Genomic DNA, 26,955 nt, shown 5'->3' on the forward strand with positions numbered 1-26,955 from the left:
ATTCGTGTCCACGAAGTACAGACAATATTAAACAAGAGCATGCTTGAAAAATTGGCTTTTCTGTTCTTGCAACATACCCAGCTTGAATATTATGTACATTACAAAGAATTTTATTTTGTTTGAAAACTGACTGACTGATATTTTTCTTGAAACAACGTTATGCCAATAGGTCTTGATACTGTCTAATATCAGAAAGCCCCAAATAAACCTCTTGAGGTATATCTGCATTAGGCAATCAGATTTATCTGACTGCCACTAATCACAGCTGTTAGTGGTGAGTGAGGCAGTACCACACAGAACAAATACAGGCTTTGGTCCTGGAAACAATATAACAATATTAGAGCACTATGGCACTTCAAACAAGAAATCTTTCTCCTCTGCAGGGTTAATTAGATAAAGTTCAGCATTGCATTCCTGTGAGCACAGTGTTTCATGTCATAGGGCTATCAAATATTATGTGTTGGTCTCGACACTGTAAACATAAGCAGTCAATAACTAGGCTATTACTTATTAACAAGGTACAGAGCACTAAATCCAAGAAGATTACCTGTCAGGTTCAGCTCTCTTTTTGGATTTTCTGTTGTTGAAAGAACCTTTCACTTGAGTTTTTACTGTTTAGACTGCATTTCAGTGGGTGTTGGAGTGTGTCGAGGGCTAAGCTCCCTGCTGCTAGTAAATCCTGTTCTTTCTGCTCCTACCTGTGCAATATTTCTGCTCACCTGCAGATGCTCAGTGTGTCTTCAGTGATCTGACTAATCTTATCAATCCTTTGAAAGCTATCCCATCAGAACACAGCAATGACATCAAGTATTTAGCTTCTGGTAAGTCACCAAAATGAATCAGTCTGACTGATTCACTTTGCTAAGTGCCATCTTAGAGAAAAGGAGTGAGAAAGGTAGCTGTTATCAGAGGAAAAGAAAGGTAGAAACTTGAAGAGGTGACTGGGAGTATCTCTCTGTTTTGAGGGGCACCCGTTAGACGAGGCCAATTTCTGGAAAACCTATGACCTAAGCAGATAAATTAGGTGAATCCCAGACTAAAAATTTCCATAATCGTACAAAGTCTACATCTGCAAAAGCCATGGCCCCATGCTAATACTTTCTCTCTTTCATGGTAGGCAGAGGCAAATTCATCTTAGTAAGGTTCAACCAGCCCTTCTGGAAGTCATAGCTCCTGAGTTATAAGTGCATTAAATCAGAGCTTCAGGTGATACATTTAAAATAAAATATGCCTAAAGGTCACCCAAATTTTTTAAAAAAGTTACTGTGCTGGAAATGCTTTCCACTATAGAATCATTGAATCATTTAGACTGGAAAAGACCTTTAAGATCATTAAGTCCAGCCATTAACTTAACACTGTCAGATCCACCACTAAACCATGTCCCTAAGCACCACATCTACATGTTTTTTAACAATTCCAGGGACAGTGATTCCACCACTTCTCCTGTCAACCATTGCTTGATATCCCTTTTGGTGAATAATTTTTTCCTAATATCCAATTTAAATCTCTCTTGGTGAAACTTGAGGTAATTTCCTCTTGTCCTATCACTTGTTACCTCAGAGAAAATACTGACTCACATGGTCTCCCTACCGTGGAGAGGAAAGGGATGAGATGCATTGAGTGTCCAGGTCTGGAGATGCAACTATGGATAACTTTTCTAATATAAGAAGAGCAATAGGAGGCTATTTTCATGATAAAACCTGAAGATTTGGGGAATTTATCAAAGACTAACCCCCATACATTAAATGGTGGCCTTGTCTAAAAAGCTGCATTTTTATCTCTGACTGTGAGTAACTGTAGTATTTAATGTATATAAATATTTGATGATTAACTTTGGTTAAGAGCTATGCTATCTCTGTTCATATCATAAATTCAAGCTCTGAAGCAATAGCTTGGACAAAACACTAAGGACTCAATTGTGCCTTGAAGACACAGCACCACACTGGAGATAACGCAGAGGCACATCACCTCCTCAGGAACTCCAGGAGGGGCTGTGCCTCAGGCATGCACTCTGCCTCCTGCAGCTCCTGGGGAATGCGGCTAATGTACTCCACTTACATGGGCTGCAGCATGTACTCCAAAGGCAGGCAGTGTTCCTGGCCTCAGAAGACCCACTTGGAGTCTGACACCCTTCAGCTGTGTGAACCTGCCTCACTTTCTGTGAAACAACTACACTAGCAAAGGTCCTAGCCACAATTTGGAAGGAGACACCAGGAAGTCAAAAGGTTGTTTCTCCTCTGTATTTAGCTTACGTGAGTGCTGCTTGTGTCAACTCTTCAGAAATCCAGCTGGCAGACTGTAGTGGTGCCTCAAAAGCACATTTGTGTACTATTGAGAGAGGTTCACCATTCTGTACCCCATGTGACATCCTGCCCAGTGTAGGACAGGTGTTTCTTTGTAGGCAGGCTGAAAAAGACAGTTTTGAAGATGTCTCTTAAAATTGCACTGGTCTTCATGGTGTCCTAGGATTTCAGCTCAGAGGTTGATGAAAACATGACCCACCAAGAAGAGTGCAAGGACTGTGATGAACTCTGGTCCTCACGAGGAAAATGTTAGCAGAGAGGTTCATACTCTTCTGTTCTGCAGGCCTGAACACACAGTCTCACACTACACCCCTGAAATTAGCTTGCAATGTTCATATGCTTGATGTTATGCAGAGGTGACTTGACTTAAAAATTAATTTTTTAAGGGAATAAAAGTTTGTATTGGAGGGGGACTCTCATAATCTGTGTAATACAGTAGGACACTGGCAAATGTATGAAATAATATGCTTGGTAGATAAAATTGGAACTCGTTATTTGCTTGCTGTTTAAAATGTGCCAAGGATGTCAGACACTCCATTTTCTTCTATGTTCATAGCATGCTTCCTTTCAGTCCTTGTTCTGTGAGCTCCTAATATATGTATGAGTTTTGATGCTACTGCAATTCTGTGTGTCTGCGAGGGTGATCTGGTTGTGGGTGGGAGACTTTGGTGGATTATTGTGGTTGTATTATCCTGACAGTTACTTGCATAGCTCATTCTTAAATCCATTCTGCCCTAGGCTATCTATTCCTCTTTTTATTATCCTCAATGCCAGAAAGTGACTAATGACTTACTTGAACTTATGGTAGCAACCTAAACCCATTCCTTTTTCTACTGAACACTACTGATGTGGAGAACAGATTATTTGTTCTCTTTCAGATCATTTTACCTTTTTTAAAAATACTGAGAATATCATCCCACCCCCCTTCAGGACTTCTCTAGACTGAACAACCTGATTATGTCAAACTTTTTATGTAGTCCCTGTTTTCTTGCACTTTGTTAATCTTTGTGCTTTGGACTCCTTCCAGATGTTGTGCATTTTCACTGAAATTATACTGACCACTGTAATGCAGCTGAAGAGCCATCAATGTCAAATGACATGGACTGGCTTGGACTGTACATAGTCTGTCATCACACCCCTCCTTATTATGCTATTCGTCATGTCACCTGTCCAGGATTTGGTGAGGTAGATACAGCTGTAGAAAGATCCACACCTTTAGGTTGGAACCCGATTAACAAGGGAAGGCTCATTGAAAGTCTGATGGTAGAATACAGTTTTGGGTAGATCACAGATTCATCATGCTGAGAACAGGAAGGAGGGAGAACAGCAGAGTAGGCATAATGGACTTCAGAAAAAGCACTCTACAACAGCTGAGGGAAGTAGAGTCCCTTGGGAAGATAATCTAGAGGATAAAGGGATTCAGGAGACTTGGCAGTTATTAAAATAGACTATATTAAAGGTGCAAAGCAAAGTATTCTGATGAGAAGGAGAGCTTGGAAGAGACAATGCAGCTGAATCAGGAACTCTTTAAGGACTAAAGAATACAAAAAAAGGATATATATTAAAAGTGGAAACCAGGACAGCCGAATAAGGATGTGCATGGAGGATAACAGCACAAGCAAGTAGGGATGAACTCAGAAAGGCTAAAATGCAAAATGACTTACAGCTAGCAAGGGAGATGAAAGGCAAGCAGACAAGGTTCTAGAAATACATTAGGGAGGGAATAGAGGGAAAGCAACAAAAAGTGTGAGTTCAGTACTGAAGACAGAAGAGAAGGAAAGTAAATAACAAGGCACAGAGAAAGGGCACTGTACTCCTTTTCCTGCTTCCAAATTAACAAAAATAAGTAAGAGATGTTAGAATAGCATGATAAAATGCACTCTCAAATTCATAGAATGTTAGCTGAAACAGCTGCAGAGCTATCACTTTTTGGCAATTAATGGAAGCTAAGTGAAGACTGGGAGAAGGGTACTCTAGGCTGTTTCTAAATCAGCAAGTAGTGCAGCACAGCAGGAGGGGCTATGGAGAGGCAGAGTCAGTGTGAAGACCTTAAGTCTGCACAGTGCCTTTCTTCAATTTGACTTTCATTTGGTCTTGTGCACCACGTATGGTGGGCTTTTGATGGGTGTTTTCCAGTTTAGTTCAATCCAGAAGGAAGTCACGAAAGTCAATGTGAACTAAAGCATGAGGACTGTTGAGAGATTTGCTTCAGAGGCATATATTTAGAATTAAACCGAGGGGAAAATGCAGGAAATAGAGATAAATCTACCTGTCTTCAATAGCAAGTCATTCTAACCACTTTTTTAATTGAAAATGAGAAAAAAATTCGGTGTTTGATGTAATGGAAGGTTGTATGTGACATAATTTAACTTTGGATCTGAAGACTCTCACGTCAGACTTTAATGAGCATATCCGAAAAACAGTTGAATAAAATCACTGTAACATTTGTGTGTGAGAGGTGGAAAACTTTGCTTAAGATAAATTAGGAACTGCATTGTGAGGAGAACATTTCACAATGGCTCCGGCAGAAGTCTGTACTTGTCAGGGTTTGCACTAATGAATTGTATTATGGAGGTGAAAGCACATTTATATGTTTTGTTCATTACACCAAACTTAGGACTTCTGTGAGAAGGGAAATAGGAACATATTGCATTAGGTTGGAATTAAAAATGTTCTTGCTATATTAAAAATATATTTAGCCCCAAATCAATATGATAGATTTGAGTAACAATCTCCAGAAAAAATATAGTTTAAGAACACATAAACAACAAGGGGAATATCTAGTCAGGCACTATGGAAACAAAGCAGGCATGTCAATCAGCTCTGGGGAAAAAGTGGGAAATGTCATTCTGAGATGTGTGAACAGGACAGGAGTGCCATATATAAGATAGGGAGATAACCATTTTGAATTGCAGGTGAGGCCTCCGGGGAAGTCTGTGCTTAGTTTTGGGCTCCACACTTAAACAAAGATGTTGACAAAATGCAAGAGTCCAGCTGAGCACAGGAATGACATGACATTTCAGAAACTTAAGATCAAAAGAAAGGTTTTATAAACCAGTAATGCTTAGGTGAAGAAAAAAAAAAAGAGAAGACAAAGGAAAGACAAGAAAACATGGATAAGTTGCCTCTTCACTGTGGTCTACCCAGAAAAAACACAGGACAGTGGGAGTAATTGGAAACATATCTCTTTAATCAGATATTTGGTGATACCAAACCAGCAGTTGTAGCTTGACTCAAGATAAGGTTTTTTTGCTAAGCAAACTAAACAGGAAAACAATGTTTATTCTAGCAACACAAAATGTTACAGAAGTACAAAGTTAGAATTATCTGCCAGCCCTATATGAATGTCTTGGAATACTCTTGGGAATCTCAGCATTCATTAGCATCTATGTTTGGGCATCTGAACTGGCACCTTAGAACCTATGGATTTACTGTCATGTGAAGTGTTATGGCAAACAGATATGAGAAAATTATTATTGCATCTAGGCAAGAGCAGCGATTCTGGCCACAGAATAAAATGCATCTTGAACAGACACACAGAATAGGTGATCAACATATATCCAGTCACTTATTTAAGATATTACTTGCTTGTTCCTGCTACTGTACAACATTATCTTCAAACACCTCAGAAGGAAATCCAATTGGTTCATTATAGGCACATTTTTAGAGGGACAAGGGATTTAGCCCAGAGCACTTCAAAAAAGTGAATTTTAATGGGAGAGTATGTGAAAGAAATGTTGATGAAGCAAGAAATATGAAGTTTACTGAGCTTAAATATGATATATATACTTATGTGGGATACAGTATCAAAGGGATTAGACAGAAGAGGAGTTTAGAAGGGAGACATTCATGTCCAAATCAATGGGAAAAAACTGTGCCAATATTTGTATGTACTGAAGAAAAGTAGGGAAACAAACAATATACATGGAAGTTGTGCATCCTATGAGATCTTAAGAAGAATGGATTTTAAAATTTTTAAAGTCACCCTCTAACAAAGCTTGAACCCATGTCTACTGTAATCTCTGGATCTAAGCACAGGTATTTGAGCATTGTATGCATGGATGTTTTCCTTTTATAGGTATCTTTATAGATTGTCTTAAACAATTGTACAAAAATTAAAATAATTCTATAAAAGTGTGTTATTATTTTTTAAAACCAGTATGCAGGAGGAAGTAATGGGACATATTTGATCTGATTATCAATTATATTGGTTGTAAGAATTTATTCATAAATGTCATTTAACAATTATTTCAGATGAGTATACATGTCTATGAAATTACTAGTTTCACTTAGTATCTTTCAGTATTAATAAAAGAGAATATTAACATAAGAAAAATGTGATAGTTCTCAGAGTAGTAGCAGAAGTTTAGTAATTTACTAACTTTTCAGTAAATGATATCAATAATGAAACGTCCAGTGCTGCTTACCTTAATGTAGTTCTTCATATTTTATGTAAGGTTTTACTAAGAAATAAGCCTCACATGCGAAGAAAAAAATCTAGCTCTCCAAATTGAAACTACTAGTTTCATTTACTCAATGAAATATATCAATCCTGAAAGTCAGCTTCCACTAATGTGCTCATTGCAACATTATTGGTGGTAATATACTTAATTAGTGAATTTTATATAAGATTTATTTTATTCACAGAAGCTTAGTTTGATAAAATCCTTCATTGCAATTCGTTTAATAGGTAGACTATAGAAACTACATTAATATTACATCCATGAGCAAAGAGATTACTCCACAGTTAATGACTCCCTTGGGTTGCCCTTTTCCGACAGAGGCACAGAGCCAAAAAATTCTGTTTTCCTTCCTTCTGAAATAAAGAAATGTTGTTACGTAAAATATCAAATGTGTTCTTTTTATAACATCTGGGTTGTGAAAAAATGAGAAGTGACAAAATATACTAACTATGAAACAATTGTATTGGCAAAAATCTGGTTTGGGGTAAAAAAAAAAAAGACTCCAAAGGCTGTTGATATGTCTGCCAAATGACTCATAAAACATCTAGAAGTGATTAGGGTCAGAAGAAGATTTTAGCATATCAAAGGATGCTACAAGGAAAGTTTTTAGCTTGAAGAGTGTATTACTTGTGCGCATGAAAGTAGTGAGAGCTGCACACCAGCGTTCCAAAGGTTTCTGCAATTTGTGGTTCAGGTCTTCTCTTTGTTTGCTTTACTTCAGCCTTTGCTTCACAAAGGCTGGAAGTATCACACAGGTAATACCTCTTATGACAACGCGACTTTCTTTTCACTGTTCTAACACTTTTGTGGGGCAGGAGGAGGCAATTTGGCTCACTGTCTCCTGAAGATCTAGACCAACAGCTGAACATGAATGCTTCCGAGAGAAAAGGGAGGAGCGGTTTAAAACGGGTGTACTTACTGGTCTTCCAGAAAGGCTCAAAGTATACTGTCATCCAGCCACATTATTTCAGGCAGGATAATTTCAGATAAAAATTGCTGAGCGCAATAAACATTGTTGAGTACAATTTCAGTAGAAGAGAAGATATGAGAACTATATTGGTCTTGGGCATCTGCCTACTTTTAGGGATATCAATACAAAAACACACAGAAACAATGCATAAACAGGCATTTTGTTTGCTATCAGAAGGCAATTCATCCCACTCTAAGATGTCTAGATAGATGAGATGAATTGCTCTCTGCAAGTACCTATTGTCCTTCAGTCACTGTAAAGACAGGTTAAACAAAATTTCTAACTTGCAATAAGAAGTAAGAAATCCTGGCCTTAGAGTCTGAAACGTGTTTTGTCCTGTCAAGAAACACATCTTAAAAATATTGATGTTCAGCCTCTTTGAATTTCTTTTCTTTACTCTCCAGTTCCTGGATCTGCCCAAGGTATGTTTTTATTTTCATTGGCTTGGCTTATCTTTATAAACCCAACAAGACTAAAGGAGTGGTACTGGTTACTCCCTGTCAACTACAGTCATGGACTTGGCCCATGCTGACCTGCTCTCCTCTGTCAATGTCTGGGGCCATGGGCAGGGGCTTCTCCTTTGAAATCAGCCTGGCACCCTGGATGGATTCTGAATGCAAACTGTGCCATGACAAGGCAGGCACTAAAACCAGGATCTGTCTTGGTTTTAGTTAGTTTTACTCATACAATTTCTGAACAACATTTATTTACTTCCTTCTTGTTGGAAAGAATGATGAAATGCATTTAGCTTTTTTCTATGGAAAGAACAGTGTTACCTTCTTTTTATTTCCTTCTGTTTAATATTTTAATTTATTTATAGAATAATACTAAAAAATTCCTGTTGCTTTATGATAGACTCATAATAAGTTGCATTTGTGACTGATTAAGTACCTCAGCTTTCATTCCTGTGTTAATCAATTGCAGCATATGGTTATTGCTTCATATACTGCCGCAGTGGAGTTGATAATTTACCATATAAAAACTTCAGCCCAACTATGTCTGCCATTCTGGTTCTAGACGTCAACTTCTTTCATGCTTATGTTTTCCATGACTGTGGAACAAGAATCATAACGTGTTTTGTGATCATGGGAATATGGAAAACAGGAGTAAAATGCATAGTGACCTACTTTTAAGAAAATAATTGGAGCATATCACATACGATTGTAACATAGAAAGCATATTAATATTTATGAGGAAGTACCTTTACTTTTGAGATAAATTTTAAAAAATATTTTGAGTTTTCATGGACCACATCTCTGATTTAAAAACAAACTATGCCAGTTTTAATTAAATTATTTTGAGTTTAAAAATTTGTTTCAGATTACCTGTAATATGTTTAAATGGGGTTTAAGAGACTCATCTAATTCATTCCATAATGTCTTGATGAAAAGCAAAAAATTAAAGAAACCTAGAACTATCAAAAATTGTATTTTCCATATTTTTTCACTTTAATGTCTTCAAAACCTTTAAAACAGTGATGATTTGAGTTCCACAGTCAAAACACTTCTTTTGTAAAGAAACATGAATCAGAATATAATTTTTAAGCTTAGCCATGTTTATATGCATAAGTGATTATTGCATAAGGAGATTAATAATAAATCACAGAGAGATTTATAAATAAGTTATCCATGGGAAACAGAGCTAGTGCTGCCAGTTTACTCCTTTACATTGTACACATTGGATTGGCATTAAACTTTAGTTATAGACTTTTTAGTGTTTAATTCCATATATTGCCATTTTATGAATTTAGGTAATATATGTGGTGAGCTGCACAGCTACCGCTCACCAGCCTGCATGCCAATAGCTGTACTTAGGAACAATCCACCTGAGCAGATATATATACACATATCTACATATATAAATATAAATAAATAAACATACATATATGTGTGTGTATATCATTGCATCCTTGGTGTCAATCAGATTATTGCCTTCACTTCAGCTGAAGTTGCAACAAACCTTAAGTCCATAGCTACACATGGATTAGGATTACCATTTGTCAGCTACTATTGGCAATTTCATCTTATTTCTACACTGAAAAAAACCAACATTTTTTCACTACAAACTCAGTGTGATGTGCTCTGATTATGTGGACAGTTGTGGTGGAAATGAGTAAGGTGGTCATATACAATCTCTAACTAAAGGCACTATCCATCAGCATTAGGCCTAAATCAAAATAATCTTTCTATGTATTTTTGCGAGTGTTTGTTGGACAAGTGCTCATTCTGCTTATTTCTTTGAATGTATTTGTAGTTAAGGAAGCTTAAAAACAGAAAAATAATTAAACCGAAGAAATTAAGTGTCATGCAAATCATACCACACAGCAGTTTTATGATTCAATCAGTTTGAGAAAGAGGGAGAGCGACGAAAAGAAAGCTTTTTGAATCTAATCTTACACAGTCCATCTGTTGCAGCATATGACAAGAAGTCAAGCATCTGAACTTTAGTAGCCATTATGGATCCTCAGCATGGATTTGGCTCTCATTGTGAAGCCAATGTTGATACTTCCACTGATTGCACTGATTGACTGTCGTGTCATGTTATCCTTGGCCTTTCCGACTTCCTCACTTCAGGGGATATCAACACTAGTAATCATCAGGCAGGGCTCAATTGATTATCTTCAGAATTTTCTCCGGCTATTGACCATAATGGAAAAAAATTGTGCCTCTGAATTATTCAAAATGAAAACATACACAGAAGAAATCAATAAGGCACATCTGATATTAAAGACAAATTAAAGCAGGCAGTATAACGTGTCTTGGGGCAACTGCTACATACAAAGAAGAAAGCATTTTGGAGGTAAAGAAGACTATTTTCCTTCTTTCCTTTCATTCTTTTACAACTATTATATTTTAGCTGTCAAAATTAACATCTTTACAAATTAGGATATTGTCGGTTTCTTTTCAACTTGTCCTTTGTAAATGTTAGAATTTAACTTCAGACTCTAGCACAATAATTCCTTCTTTGTATCCCCACAGTCTTTTTAACTTAAATGTAGCGTGCTGTGCTTGAGGGATAAAATTATAGAAAAATGTTCAGGTCAGAAAAATCACATTAACAAATGTCTAGAGTTAGGCACTAAGCCTCTGCAGACTTTGAAAGTGTTAGAGATTAAAGTAGTGAAGAAAAAAATGCCTCTCTCTGAAATATCTAATGTGTTAGCTGTAGGAAAATATTCCCTATATGAATCACAGATACAAGTTTTTAAAATCTGTGAAAGAAGAATGGCTTGGTTTTTGGGGGGCAGTATTAGTGAAGAGTCATGTAAGTTTTTACTCTGAGTTTCTGATTCAAGACAAACTACATGTAGAATGCTGATGTAGTGGATGTCATGTAGCACCTCTGATTTTCCATTGGTAAGATTAAGGATTTGGAATCTCTAGAATATTCTCTGTAACTCTGCTATGAATGTGGTAAATTTCTCGGCAAGGACTGCAGAAAAAATGTTCCACACCTGTGGTTTGAAGCAATCAATAGAAAACAACACAGCACTTGTGTGACAGCAGGCAACATTAATACCCAAGCTGAACATTTCTAGCACTCAGAAATGTTTACTAGGATCCGATTCCTTGCTCCCTCACTTCATGGAATAATAGTTTTTTCAGTATTATTCCACTGTCTTCTTTACAGTAAATTTTTATTTACAGGGGATTGGAATATCAAAGACAAATGCAAAGGAAATTTAAGTAATGTAATAATGTCTTCTAAGGAACCAAAACCCTTTCCTAAAAGTATGAAAGAGGGGTAATCACTGCTGTAATAATTAATGCTCACTGGAAAGAAAGTCATATCCAGGATGATATAACAATCCCCAGGAATGAGAGCATTGGTGGTTGAGTGGTCTTTCAAAGAAATCACACAACTGGAATTTGTTTCCACTCTTCATTGAAATTCACACAGGCGGTTGAACCCTATAAAACTAAATGGGTTTTTATTCAGGCTTTTGGGGCATGGAGTAGAATATAAAAGGAGCCAAAGCTGCTGTGCAAAAGGAGAAACTTGAATGATTTCTGCTTTTAGTTTGTCTTTTACCAGAAAATATGAATAGGCCTAAGCTTTTAATACCTGTACATTTTTACTGCAAGAGGTAGGATTTCTAAAAATATAAATTATTGAGAGATGCAGATAAAATATTTAAAACTACTTAATGTGCTAGGTGCCCTGGTTCTCTTGATCTCAATGGAAACTAGGCACCTAAGCTGCTTAGCTGTTCAGAAAAATCATTCTTGTATTCCATCCTACCATGTAAACACCTAAATACAGCTGAAAGTCTGGCTAAAAATGCACAATGAGCTGTGGAGGGACTGTACACTGTGACTGGGATTCTTCTTGTTAATTTTACACGCTATTCGGAAATTAAGGAATGTTTTTAAAACATAAGTCTTTAGTGCTGTCAGAGATATAGGATACGCAGGACAACTCAATAGGATTACCAGATGTGATATAGGGTCTAGAAAAAACTTATGCCCTCTTGGAACTGCAGGTTGAGAGTAGGAGGGAGAGTCCGTGTTACTTCAAATGGGACCAGATATGCATATTCAGCATGGAGGTCTTAACTTAATTTGTATGGCTCTGCTTACATTTTCCAGATCAGAGAGTATTACTAGTTACCATGTAGTCTGACATCTCCTCCATATGACACCTGGTTGAACAGGAACCATGGAGAACTACCATAGGTAAGTCTGAGTATGGCCCAGGGCACTTGCCTAAATCTCTTCAGTGGCAGGGCCCAAGACAGTCATCTGAGAGTGGTAAAATGTGAGAAACATGAGAAATAAATATGTCTTGGAAAGGTGGACTGGGTTTCACACTTGCATTGCAAAGGTTGAGTTTTGGTGCTTATTGAAACCACAGCTATAATAGTGACTGATGTTGAACCATAACCAAAACAAAGTTCAGGAGAGCTCTGGTTGTGCAGAAAATGGTACTCCACATTGCCAATGGGCGGTTGCCAGTTCAGTCTTCATGTTGCTGGAAGTTGCCTTTTTCGCTTATTTCTTTGTCAGAAATGCAAACATGCATCATGATATCTTGTGGGATCCCTGTGACCAACTGCTTGAAATCTTTGCTACTGTGTTTCGCATACACACAAAAAAAAGTGTCTCTGTTTTCTACTTTACAAAACATTTTGAATGCTTCTTTTCAATTGCAATTAAACTTTTTGCTCCTGAATTGGAGAAAGAAATATCACATCATAGTGGCTTGACCCAGTGACAGGGAATTACTAAAATTCCTGTTATTGTAAATGAGAATTCTGACTATTGAACCAGGTAAAATATGGTCAATTTTATAGAGCCTATGAAACTCGTGGGAACTTGCTTAACCAAACTTCTTTTGAAAATATGATTTTTTTTCCTGTTCAATTCTGTTGAAGATCTTATGTTGCTTGGGTAGATCCAGACGAGGAAACCAAGGACGGACGTTCGACAAAGACGGAACTCTAGATATTGTCCCCATGATTACTGACACACTATTGTCTGTGGGAACACCAGGTTCAAGATTTAGATTATTGGACTGGTATGATGGCTTTCTGCATTCCAAACTCAGTGCATGTACGTGTGTAAAACGTGTATGCATTCTTTATATCAAAACTTGGTATATGATAGTTTGTTGCACAATAAAGTTTTTTCTCTATATAAGATTCTTCTCAGGAGATGTGTTCCTCTGTGAAACAGTAAGACATGAATAAAGCTACAGCAATATTTACAAAGAATTGCAAGCATTGGAAAAATGAAATAAATGTGAAAGAATGCAATAGTGTATCTAAGCAGGGTCCTAATTAGAAGAGCTAAGGGACTAGATGCTTGGCTACTCACAGTTCCAATTTGCATGGTTGTCAAAGCACAGTAGTGTTGAAGAGATGCTCTTTAATATGTGGCAGAAGGATGTGAAAACAAAGTAAGAACAGGTCAAAACAGAAAGGGAATATGGCAGAAGTGATCTTAGTAGTTTTACAATACTTTTCTATGCTGTCAAATAACTGAGTGCCAACTCTGCTTCAGGTATCTCTTTCAAAGTGACCAATGAGATCTCATTGAAACAAACACCAAGAGTCATTCTAGAGAGAGTTGACTTTGGCCAAAAATACGGATAAGACTATATGCAGATTTGACTCCCTCTGTCCTACACAGTCCCCCAATACTAGTGCAACTGGCTTTGCATCCTCAGGCAGCTCAAGCCCTATCCAAAGTATGCAACAGATAGTTCCACATCATGCTATGAAAACGCGATCTTTCTGGGCTGAGAAGTGCTGCTTTGGGCAGTCTGAGCTGAGAAAACCCCAAAAGCATAATTATTATGTTCAAGAGTCTGAAGGCGTGGAACCAGGACCAAATGTGAATGTGACCACTTGGCCAGTTGGCCAGTTTCATCGCATAGCCTAAGGGACAGGATGATTCCTAGGAGTGGCTATACTGAGCAATATATGTGTAACATGTTGTCTACATTCTTGCAGAGGAGGTGGGAAGAACCACTCAAGTCTTGATAACACTGTACAGCACATCTATCTCATGTCTGAACCCCGACTAATTTAGTATTTTCCTCTGTCTGTTTTGCCTGTATTATCTGGCTAGTACTTCTCCTCATATGTTTATGGGATTTATAAATCCCCTGTTAAAGGCCTGGAATACTTATCTCTTGTTTCCCAAATAAGCACTACTTACACACCATAAAAAGAGTCAACATTTCTCCTTTTGTTTTCTTCAGAATAAAAACTTAATTTTATCTAGAAGCCTATACTCAGAGCTGGCTTCTGGATTATAAATGCCGTATGGATGTGTGTATTCCTTCCAGTCTGAACATATGCACTTAATATAGAAGCTTAAAGTTACCTCCTTCTCCATGGCATTTCTCACTCAATGACCTGACTTAGTGGCCTGTTGTTCATGTGCACACGTTTAGGTGTCTGTTTCTTCCTGTATACTGGATAAGCAACAAGATTGCTAGAAGTTATAACTGCAAGGCTAGTCTTATACCATGTTTGTGATTTTAACCTCTAAGTTTGCTATCAAACTATTTTCTATAATGTGAGGGTCACAAAAAATTATAGACTGCAAAAATAGATTAGATTATAGGTTTAGTTTCCATTTTTGTTGCCTAAGTTATAGCAAACAAAATATAAACTGTGTGAAGAAGTGTCAGACAATGAATGGCTTACACTCCGTACACTTCTGAAAGTTGAGAGAAGCAGCTCATGGAAATGGATGCTTGCTTCTGTTCTCTTGGCAACTTGAAGTTACTGGCAACTGTCAGAGGCAAAATAGGAGGGTATTATGTCTGAACTAAAGCAGTCATTGTAAATGATCCTAATAGACTTGCAGAACTGTAAAGCCATGACATGTCCAAAGAAAGTGGTTTAAAAGACCTATGGGGTACAGCTGTCTGTGAAAGAGAAGATGGTGGAGAGTGCCAATGTAAGAAGTACAGCTTTAAACTTTTCAGTCTTAATATTCTCCTTGGCCCTCTTTAGTGTATGAAGTGGGTTTAGCCACTGACTAAAATAAAGCAATATACCTAAGGATACCAATTCTGAGGAAAACTTTTTCTAAATCTTGCCTTCTGCCTAGACAGTGGAAACACTTGAGGCTGATATTTTCCTGGGGGTTTTCAAAGTAATTGTAGTACTTAAGTTGCTGAAGTCTCATTTCAGAAAAAACTTGGGGATATAAAACATAATCTTCAATACAATCCTACATACAGAGATATGCTAAACATCGGTGACAGCAGCCATCTGAGTTGGATGTCTTGTTGTATTTTACCAAGCTAAAAGCTCATTCTATTCATTTCAGTATAAGTCCATTGTCAATGATTTCTGAGGAACTGATGCAAAAACATGTCATGTGGAACAGGAAAGATGAAACATTTTAAGGAAAGTTATTCACAAATATTTCAGAATTAACGGTTTGAAATGCTTTGGAAAGATGCTGGATTATTGTTACATAGAGATTTTCCTGTTTTATGGGAAGTGATACTGGATGGCTTCTTTAATATTGTACTACAGACATTTAGTTACAAAGCAGTAATAATGGTTTACACCAATGACATAAACTGCATGTTGTAAGCCTATAAGTAATGTGCCTGAAGATGAAAAGTGAACTCAAGACTTGCATGGTATTTCCATGAAGCCTTTTTCTTACAATGTAAAGACCTTTACCAATATGACCACCAAGTTGATTAGAGAGCTGGAACAAATTGGGTTCATTCATCCTGGGAAAGAGAAGGCTTAGCGGTGACCTAATTGTGGCCTTCCAGTACCCAAAGGGAGCCTACAAGAAAGGTGGAGAGAGACTTTTTACAAGAGAACGTGGTGACAGGACAAGGGGGAATGGTTTCAAACTGAAAGCAGGTAGGTTTTGTTTAGATATCAGGAAGAAATTCTTTATTGCGAGGTTAGTGAGAAACTGGAATGCGCTGCCCAGAGAAGCTGTGGGTGCCTCATCCCTGGAAGTGGAAGTTTCGTGGCAGGTTGGATGGGGTTCTGAGCTACCTGGTTTAGTGGAATGTGTCACTGCCGATGATGGTAGAGTTGAAACTGTATGATTTTTAAGGCCCCTCCCAACCCAGGCCACTCTATGATTCTATGGCTATTTCTGCATTGCAAATGCCCCACTATCCTGTTTCTAGGAAGGAGATTGTGAGCTTTACAGAGCTTTATGTTTTCAATAGAAGAACAATATATTACAAAAAGCAGATGCCATTGGAATAAATCACATTGAAGATATTTTCATCCATGACTTTCAACAAGGATCTGGGGCAGTTAGAAGCTAATAATATTGTTTTATCAGGTGATACAGTGCTGGTGCCTGCAGAAAATTTAAGGTAATTTGTTAATTAAACATGAACATTACTATCTTCAGAAAATAAAGAACATTTTAGAAATATTTTGTTATTATTTGCAATTTAACAGATCAGGAAAGTCCCATTTAGCAATATGTAATTGCTAAAATGTTGTTGTCAAACACACTAGTTGAGGAAAAAAGAACTAAACTGCATAAACATAAATGCTACTTCTGTCTTAAGCAGACAGCATAAACAGTCCCGAGTGATGGGAACCTCCTGCTCCCAAGAGTTACACAAATGTATTGGTAAAATGCCTAAAGCAGATGAGAAGTAAAATAAATCTTGGAAAGAAACCAAAGGATGACATCATCAGCTCAGTGATTCTAATTTACAGTCTAATTTGGAAAGGTTAAAAAAACAAGCACAAAAGAAGTGGTTGAAATAATGATAAATAAGTAACGAGAAATTTCCTGAATTTGAAATTATTTAACTTCATTTGCCATTAGTTTCCATTATGATTTTTTCTGAAGCCAGAGAAAATGAAAGCATGTGGCTGTGTCTTATTCTTCTCCATTCCAAAATTCTCATACTTCTCTATACCAAAACTCATCATTGCTAGGTTCCACAGCTCCTTTAAAAGAGTTGAGCTAGACAACGTATCTACTAATTCAAAACCCATCAGTTTACTAAAATAGTTAGTTTTAAATGAACACTCTGCTTACGTGGCTTTTCATGACATCCTTCAAAGCTGCATATAAAAGTTTATATTATGAACTAACTACTCTCCATCCTGTGATTAAAGGGCACACGATGACCTCATGAACCACCCTTTAGACTTGCAGTGCTTCTGGCTTTAATATTCTGTGCTAGATTCACAGAGCTCTTCTACAGATGCTAAGCGTTCAATCCTGAAGGCTCCACTTCATCATCAGGTAATTAGTATTTTCATTAACTTGCTTATTGTCAAGGAAAATGAGCCTTGATCATCTAATTTTTCCTCAATGAGTTGAATATTGTAATATATCTATAATTAATGTGTTTTATGCCACAAACGTGTAATGGAGTGGAAATCTGAGGCTGCTCCCAGCAGTCACTGTCAGTAAATGTTTGATGAATAAACAGAGACTTTCTAATGGGAAATGGTGGCGACTTTTATAAGCAGACACAATAAAGACTTTATTAACATACTTAAGAAGCATTCTGGGAAATAGAATTGAATGCATTATTACTGTAGGCTCCTTTTGTGAAAAGTAAATTTTACTGTCCCCATAACAAATGTTTGCTTGTTTGATGTAACTTGTAGTATCATTCTTTTATGGAGCATCTTTCAGTGTAAATCTGTGATGCATTTTAAAGCCACATATTCCCTATAGGTTTATGATCTTAAAAAAAATCCCTGTGAAATTTGTATAAACTAATCACTTATACACCTGGCTGTAATGGAAAAAGAAATAGAAAGGAAAAACAAAAGAAAACACTGAACAGATATTTAAAATCTCAAATTAAAGTGAATATCTTGTTAAAATGGAAATGTAATGTAGGTGATCAGAGAGTGAAGGGAAGCTGGGGTGGAATGGCAGATCATTTTCAGTGCCACATCTGCTGTAACTAAGACTAAATATGTCTTTAAAATGTACTAATTAACGGCTTCAGATGTAATATCAAATGCTGTAATAAAAATCCAGGAGTGTCTCTGAGCTAGTCAGGAACACATTTAGCTTCTTGACTGCCTCCAGAACAGAAACTAAAACTGCATTGGTTCAATTTTCAGAGGTGTCATGTGCACAGCCCGTGCTACAGTCAGTGATGACTATAGACTGTAAAAACACAGCCTTCAGGAAAAAGGAAGCCTGTTCCCTTTTAATTTTTTTTTTTCCCAAGCTGGCATGGTGTTTGCCTTCCCAGAATACACTGTATCTGGGGATCAGCAACTTACCTAAGCAAGAAAGGCACTTGAATTGCATCTACTGCTTTTACTCAGCTAAGTGCAAATTCTGTGTCCTAATTTGCATGCAATTCAGAAGCTTCCTGTGGCATTGATGTAATATGATGGAGAGGGCAGGAATAAAAAGAGTGGAGGAGAAAGGGAAAAAAAGAGAGTAGAGAGCAATGAAAAACTTCTCCTAAAAGAAAATCAAAGAGGACAATTGTGAGAGTAAGCAGGATGGCCTGTGGTTATTGCCTCTCTCCACACCCCTGTCATGGGAGCTTCAAATACTCCCCACTCTGAGTCACCAATACTTTCAGAGAATGGCTTTGATACTCAAAACCCCTGCCTGTGTGACTGGTGAGGAACAAGTACAGGCTGGAAGAGGTTCCCATGTTGCCTGCCCTGCAATGAGTCATCCAGAGACAGTTGGTAGGGTCAAACTCCAGAGCACGTTCTGGGACAGGAGCTGTAGATATAACCATGGGGAGCTGGGTCTGTTTCACACATCTAAATGGGAACTTATCACCTATACCTCATGCAGAGGACTCAGCATTCCTAGGAGCGATGCATCTGTCCTACTTTATAGTATACCGTGAGATTTCCGAATCAAACTGCAATGAATTATTTCAAATTTTTGATTTTGAAGGAAAAAGTTTTAACTTTATATTCTATTAAGACATTTTAAATATTATGTAAAACTCTACATTGTTTAGAGAAAAAATGTGATGGGCCACATATCGTTATTAAAGAACTTTATTTCCAAAAGGAAAGTAAGTCAGTGCTTTTGCTTTTCATTCCAGTTTTGTGGAATAAACATCAGAATTGCCTCTGAAGCAACTTTTTCTTCCAATTTGTTCTATTATATAAAACCAGAAACCTCAAGTTTTGATACAAGTAAATCCCAAGATGGAGTTATTTTGTAGATGCATCCATAATTCAGAAAAGAATTGCCTACTCTTTTGTGTTTTAACTGACCAAATGTAGATGACTATTACATTTACATTTCAAGTAGCTGTTAAACACCCAGAGTGATAAACAAAGAGACAGTGTCACTTGTAGCGTATGATTTATCTGATTCTAATGTAGATCTATGGAATAAGCCAGATGAATCTCAGTCTAAAAGTATGTATTTCTCATCACTTCTTCACCAAGCAATGTAACTCACTCAGGTGTTGAAGTTTGCTCAGTAGAAGCTTAGACTTAGATAAATCTCCCTTTGAAAACAAACTGGTCAAAACATTAGGAATCTGATCACAGAGAATAATTTAAGATGTCAGAGGATGAAGATGTGAGATTGAAGTAGACTTTTTTTAATTGATAGGTCAGACATGCTTTTGACTTACTACATCACAAGAAATTTCACTGAAGGTGTTTTGTAGGGTCAAGACAGAAGAACATATGTGGAGGATTTTAACTCTGACCTACCATTTTTTTCCAGTGGGCAGATTCTTAATCTCTTACGAAAGGGACCTAGTCAAACCAAACTGTGGAAAATAATGTTAAGAAAATTAAGTAATGTGGTTGAAAGCTCTGTCCATTCCACCCAAATTGAGGCACCTAGATAGGTGTCCAAAATGAGGTGCATATTCACCATAGCTTCATCTGGGGAAAACCCAATATTTTCATATCCAGTCTTCTTACATGGTGTATTTACCTCAACTCTTGCTAACTACACTGAAAATGAAAATATCCTGAGCCGTAAAGTTTGATAACCATGACATTTGACAAGTGTAATTTGATATAAAGGTCAAAAAATAAATCTTACATTGTCTGAAATTCCAAGTTTAAATTTATTTTTTTTGGTGGGATATATGATTAAGTCACTATCAACATAGCAATTTTTATTATATATTTTTTATATTCACTGTTTGTTGCAATTATTCAGATGAATGAGGTGCTTTACAACAGATGGAAAAAACTCAATACCAAAGTAATAAAATTGAAACTCCAATAAATCAACATATAAGATATATTTTAATGCTCTCTGGTATCATAAACAAAATCATCTGATTTAAACAGTAGTCCAGTTTTCAGAATGCTGGAGAAAAGAAAGGTATGTTCTCTTCTAATGCATGACAAAGAGTTAAGTAAGATTTTGTGACTTTTCTGTCTTCAAGCCAGTGTCTTGGGTGGGATACAGATTGTTTTGAAAATATAGGGAGTGTTAGCAGGTTTTTCCACTGCAGCCAGGGTTATATTTGTTTTCTCCAATTGTGGTATGTGGCAGCATACTGAACAGTATAGGAAATATGGTAGAATTCTCTCCATGCCTCTCTTAACTAAAACCTTATTATTGTATATCTGAAATGCAAGAAAGCAAGAAAGTATTTTGCAGGGCAGAGTTTACTGTTATAATGACAGACAAAGTTCAGGTACATCCTTTTTTTCCCCTAAGAACTATCCATATTGAAGACAATATACCACTGAACATCAGCAGCACAAAGTTGGAGCACAGTGCTGTTCTCCATTATGCTGCTATTGATTTCAATATCTACACCTCCTTTTCTAGTTTACACTATCATTACAAAATTAATATTTGACCCAGTCTTCTAATAAGAGATACACATATTTCTACAGACTTCATTGATCTTACATATATTTCTGTAACTACTTGATATTTGGTAAGATTTATCTTTGGATGAGATCTTTGAATCTTTAAAAAAAAATTATTGAAAGTGTAAGTTAATGAATTTTATGAAAAATATTAATTAGAAATAGAAACAAACATGGCAATGAAAAACCAAACTGATATGTTGCTTTCTATTTCACCACAAAAGGACAGAGAAGAAAAAGAGTTTGGCAAAATAATGCATATAAAGGCCAGATATCTGTGTCCTGAGGCCATCAGAGACTTCCCTAATGGACTACAGAATGTGTAAAATAATTAATCATGTGGAGAAGGTATTGCCAGGGTTAGAGATGGGGTCTTGAGCTTTTAATGGAAATGCTCTGTGATTGAGCTGGGAAAAAACTTCTGTAGGTAGAAGAGGAGGGCATCTGTCATACTTAATTCATAATGGTTTAGGAGCACAATAAAATACGAGACATAGTTCAGCACTTCTATTTTGTGGGGTATTAAAACTATATATAATACAGGAATAGTACAAATATGCACTGAACCACTCTCCATGGTGGTGTTCACAAATATCAGTAGGAGAAATGCTTAAAAGGTTAAACTCAGACTCTCTGGGGTCAGATTTGTTCCCTCACTAACAATACATCTATGTCCCTGACTAATCTTTCTGTGTATACTTTAAAAAACCCTGTTATCTTTTCTGCCTGCCTGTTTTGTAGGTTGCTGAGATAGAATAAAAATGGATCATTTTATTTATTTCTTTGTTGGAAGCCTAAATGCAATGATCTACCTTAAAATAAATAAGTAAACAAACAAATAAAAATAGTTCTAGTATTTACATGGAAGTTTTATAGACAAAGAATGGAATTAAGACTGAATAACTTCAAAGGGAAACACAGTTAACATTACTTATGCACATGAAATCTCAATCTGTCCGTCTGGTGGAGACATTTTATGGTAGAGTCATTATTAATATGATCTGGAACCTACCTTTTTCCACAGGATGCCTTCCTCATTTATTGCATGGGATAAACACTGTTAATTATCTGAGCATTTCCTTTACATTTTCTTGCATTCCCATAGGTCAAGAAGTGAATCTTCTCCTGTGCTACTTTAATCACTCATCCAACATTTTGGGTGTCCAAATGGAGGTGGCTAACATCTATGGTTTAGTCAGAGCTTGAACATTATGCAGTGTGCAGGGATGCTACTCTGTACTCACACAAAATGAGCAGAACTGCTCAGAAAATGAGAGTATAATACATTGAAAATCATACTATTTGAGATTCTTAGTCAACAAAAGAATGATTATTAGCCAACAGGCTTGAAAAGAACAAGATATATTTAACTGTGCAGGAGATTTGTTAGAGGCACCATAGGAAACTTTTAAAGGTTCTCATCTGCATTACTTGGTGGACGTCAAATTATATATAGTAAAGAAAAATTCAAAATTCAAACTGAAGTAGTGGTACAGAGAGACTGAGTTGGGTACACATTTTTCAATCGTGTTTGCAATTTCTGAGTATGTTTAGAATCAGTAATACAAGGGTTGAAGTGTGCCCAAAAAGGAATTTTTTAGGATTACCAATAATCAAAAAAATATTTAAAGACAATAGAAGCCTTTGATGTTTCCAGTACAACTAATTCAATCTATAATTATACTCTGAAGATTCTAAATTATGTTAATATTCATAATTTTTGAGGATTTTATTGAAGTATTAGCAATTTGATCCCACTCATAAAAAGTAAGTTTTACATTAGGCAGTTAAGGAGAAAAAAATTAACTGGGAAATCATAAATATATCAACATATCACGATAGTGATATGTATATTAATCATAGAAACATAGAAAGCCTTGGGTTGGAAGGAACCTTAAAGGTCATCTATTACACCGTACCCTGCCAGAGCAGGAATGCCTCCTAGTAGACCAGGTGGCTCAGGACCCCATCCAACCTGGCTTTGAAAATTTCTAGGGATGGGGTATCCACAACTTCTCTGGACAACCAGTTCCAGTGCCTCACTACCCAGTTTCCTCACCAACAGAGGAAAAAACCGTTCCCATGTAGCCAAATTTAAGATGACATAGAGTGTCAAGTTGCACCAGTTAGACCAAAAGGACGTATGAGAGGAGCTGACAACAGGACACAAAAGTATTGTTAACATCGTTTTCCAGCTTGGATAGGAAGTTCAGCCCATTCAGCACCTACAATCTGAGCAGGACTACAACTCACATCACTCTACGAGCAGGAAAGACTCTTGTAGTCAAAGGCAAACACACTGCAGCCTCAGAGACTGTACGTTTCTCAGTCCTGCTGCTTTTGGATGACTTCTCTACAGAAGAAGGGATTGACTGGCTGCCACAAAGGAGGCATCTGGAAGATACTATGCAGACTGCACTGAGAGAAAAGAGGTGAAAAATATAAAGGATCTGTATCTGACAGGGATTGAACTCTAATAGAAAGCAAAAAGGGCGGACTTCTGCCCATGCCAGTTAATGGGAGTTTTGACATTCATTTCAGGAGCTGTAATGTCAGGCCCCTGTGAATTAACAATGGCTGAAACACAGGAGAAAAGGAGTAAATAGGCAGTCCACAGCAGTAAAACTCTTTGTGCCTAAGGGTGTGACTGCACTGTGATTTGATGTGTGTATACATATTCACACTACCTTTAATCTTGACTGAATGGACACTACCTGGGGTGACTAGTGCTGTGACAGCATGTACTCCAGTGTGGGCAGCACAAGGTAGCAGGACACCCAGGCACTTTCTCAAGTGTTTCTGAAGCTTTACTCAGACCTAGGTGTATCTCCTCCAACCATCATTCTCTAAACCAGGCATGATGTAAGTATTTGGACGGGGCTTTAGATGAGAGGTGTTTCAATATTTCTACCATATGGCTGCAGAGAAGGTAGCTGATGTTCAGATTCTGGAGCACGAAGCCTGTGCCACAGTGCTCAGTTCCAATACACTGATGATGCAATTAAACAACGTTCTAACTAAACAACTATATGTGAGTGTATGTGTAACTGTTTGCTTGAATTCTTAAAAAAATAAATATATAAAGGAGAAGCTAAAGGTACACAAAAGCACTGATGGACCCTTAAGTGAAACAGGTTATGCTGGTGTGAGGGGGAAGGAGGTTGAGTGTCTGAACGTCACAGCTGTGGCCCAGTGATAGACAGGCTGAGGCAGCGGGGGCAAGAAGAGTGGGCATATGATGATAGTTGAAGTGTCAAGGGGGTAAAATTTATTGAAAAGCAGATCACAAAGGAGAAAATCCTTCTTGCATATTATTAGGGCTATTGATTGATTTATATAGTGCGTTTCTTAAGCAAAGCTCTTTATAGAATTACAAACTATTAAAGCTGAGTGAATAACTCAGAATGAATAATTTATCCCATGAATTTAACCTTTCTTTCTGCTCATGAAATAGCCACAAAGAGATCACTATTTCCTTAATTATTCAGTGAATTTTTTAATGAACTTTTAAAACACTATGAACTCATCACCAAGAATGTTCTCATAATACAAGATAACCAAGGATTCTTTGGGTGCTGAATGTTTAGAGGCAACCAAACTTGTGGTGGCAAAAGCATGTGCACTATCCTGTGCAAATCTGGTGGCATGCAGTACGTGCTTACTACACAGAGCAGTGCTTTGCAGTGATAGCTGAGCCCTCTCTGAATAGGACAGAAATAAGGAGAGCTGTGGCAATGTGAACTCAAGCCCTGCTATCTATCCCTGAGTAGAAGGAGTCTCACACAAATGGCACAAGGCTTACTGCTATTAGCTGGGAATGCTGACAAGTGTGGGTGTATGGAGCTGCAGGGTCTTGTGGGAACTCCTCTATAGTACCTCCATAGCGGTGTGCAGCTCAGGAGCACCTAGAGATACTCCCTGTATGCATCAAGTCGGAGGGTTATGCACCTGAGTACTGGGGTTTTTTTCAATCAAAGCCTGAATTCATTGTGATACAATATATTTTTCCCTGACAGAATAAGTATGTAAAGCTCTGAATTTAAAAACTTTGCTACTCTAAAATTCCTCTTCTGTGAATATTCAGGTAACTACCATGCAAGTCTATTCTTCGATATATTTTTTTCCAGGATACATTAAATCCATAAGTATTGGCAGAAAGTGAACACAAAAGCGAGGCCTGCAAACTATGACAAAATGTGTGTAGTAGTTGTGCACTAAGTACATGATCCCCAAAACAAACCCCTTGGAATCATTCTGCTTCATTATATTAAACATCAGTTATCCCTGAAGAAAAAGAGAGCTAAGCAAAAATAGGAATAGCAGAAACATTATTCAACAGTTTGGAAAGAAGACTATGTCTTCTGAAAAGGAGGGAATATAAGGAGGACAGGGTAGCAGCTTCTTTTAACCTATCATCTCTAATGCAGCCCTCATTCTTGGAGGCTAGGGGCAGATTCTAAAGCTATGTATAAATGCTCTCCATCCTACACTCTAGCTCACTTCTTTTAAGGTTATGCCACGGGACTTTTAAAGCAGTTTCACAATTAAAGTTTCATGCTGCACAGATGGAGAAAAATGAACCTCCAGCACAGCTCTGTGTTGTGGCAATGGACAATCCTTTTTTAATTACAGAATAAACTTTGAGATATTTTCTCTATGGCTGTATTCTAAGGCAGTAGCAAGCAAGACTGAGGAGTAATGCATTTCGCAGCTGCTACTGAGTGTCTTAGTGCTTCACAGTGCTAATACCCTGAATGGGGCAGCAGATTAATAATTCACCTGTGACAACATGGTTCAGTCTTTAAAAGGAACAATTTAAAATAAGATATTAACAAATACCTATAGATTTTTTTTTTAAGAAGATCTTAATTTTGTATAAGGAAATACAAAATGCTGCTTTCAGATCTCTACTGAGCTAAATGGAGAGCAGACTGAGTCTTTATTGGTCTCTCTTGATTCAATTTTCGGGATTTGGGAGTATAATTTTACTAAAAGATTGCAATTACTCCGAGTTCTGGTTTCTGTCAGCCCTTTTGCCATGCTCAGGGTAAACTCTTTTGGAGTGGTGTCCCAGTGGTCAGGTCCATGTCTCATAGAAGTTATGGGATACACATATGAGATTCTTCCAGAGGGAAGGAAAGCAGAGGAGCTCTTGTATTGCTCCTGAGCTTTCACATGCCAGGACGAAGCTGGAGCGGGTCGATTGCAACCTCCTTCCCCAGGGTGAATATGAAGTGAATTTCAGGTTCTCAGCAAGAACTGTTTCATCACTAAATCCATTTGCATTTGTCCGCATTAACCAATAAGGTAGACAAAAGCACAGTTAAGGGAAAGGCCAATTACCTAACAATTTCAGCTTGAGGCAGCCTGCATGTCCAAACTGAAAATAAGCAGAGATAAAACTGTTCTGACTTTCTGATGAAGTTTAAGCTTCTTGTATCAGATTGTTATTACCTTTTAAGAAATGTTATACAATTTTCCTAAAACACTAAATGTTAATTATGATAATGTGTCATCCTCATCTCAGTAAGCTAAACAATCTCTCTACCTTCATAATATTTAAATACAGTTAGATAATTCTGGATAGTTGATAACTGTGCACTTCAGATGTTTAACAAATATTATGATCATAAGTGTGCATCTCAAATGTATATTTATATTGTTGTGCACAGAGTAATGTGTCTTCTGGGTCCTATTGTAAACAAGCTGTCAAGCTTAACTGGGTTAGCCTGTAAAAATATCTTTTCATAAATAAATTGGAAAAGAACTCAACCCAACAGTCAAGCAGTGTCTTCTAATGGACTTGACTGGAAAATAAGTGGAAAAAAGTATAATAACACAATAATGTACTCCTGTGCAGATCGCTTCTCAAAATGTCAGTCTTTGTAACTTTGGGATATAGTCACTTTTTGGTTAATTTTTTTTGTTCTGTGCTTGGTGATATGGAAAATTCCATAT

The sequence above is a fragment of the Chiroxiphia lanceolata genome, chromosome 2 (genome assembly GCF_009829145.1).
Source record: "Chiroxiphia lanceolata isolate bChiLan1 chromosome 2, bChiLan1.pri, whole genome shotgun sequence".
In the NCBI taxonomy this organism is placed as follows: domain Eukaryota; kingdom Metazoa; phylum Chordata; class Aves; order Passeriformes; family Pipridae; genus Chiroxiphia; species Chiroxiphia lanceolata.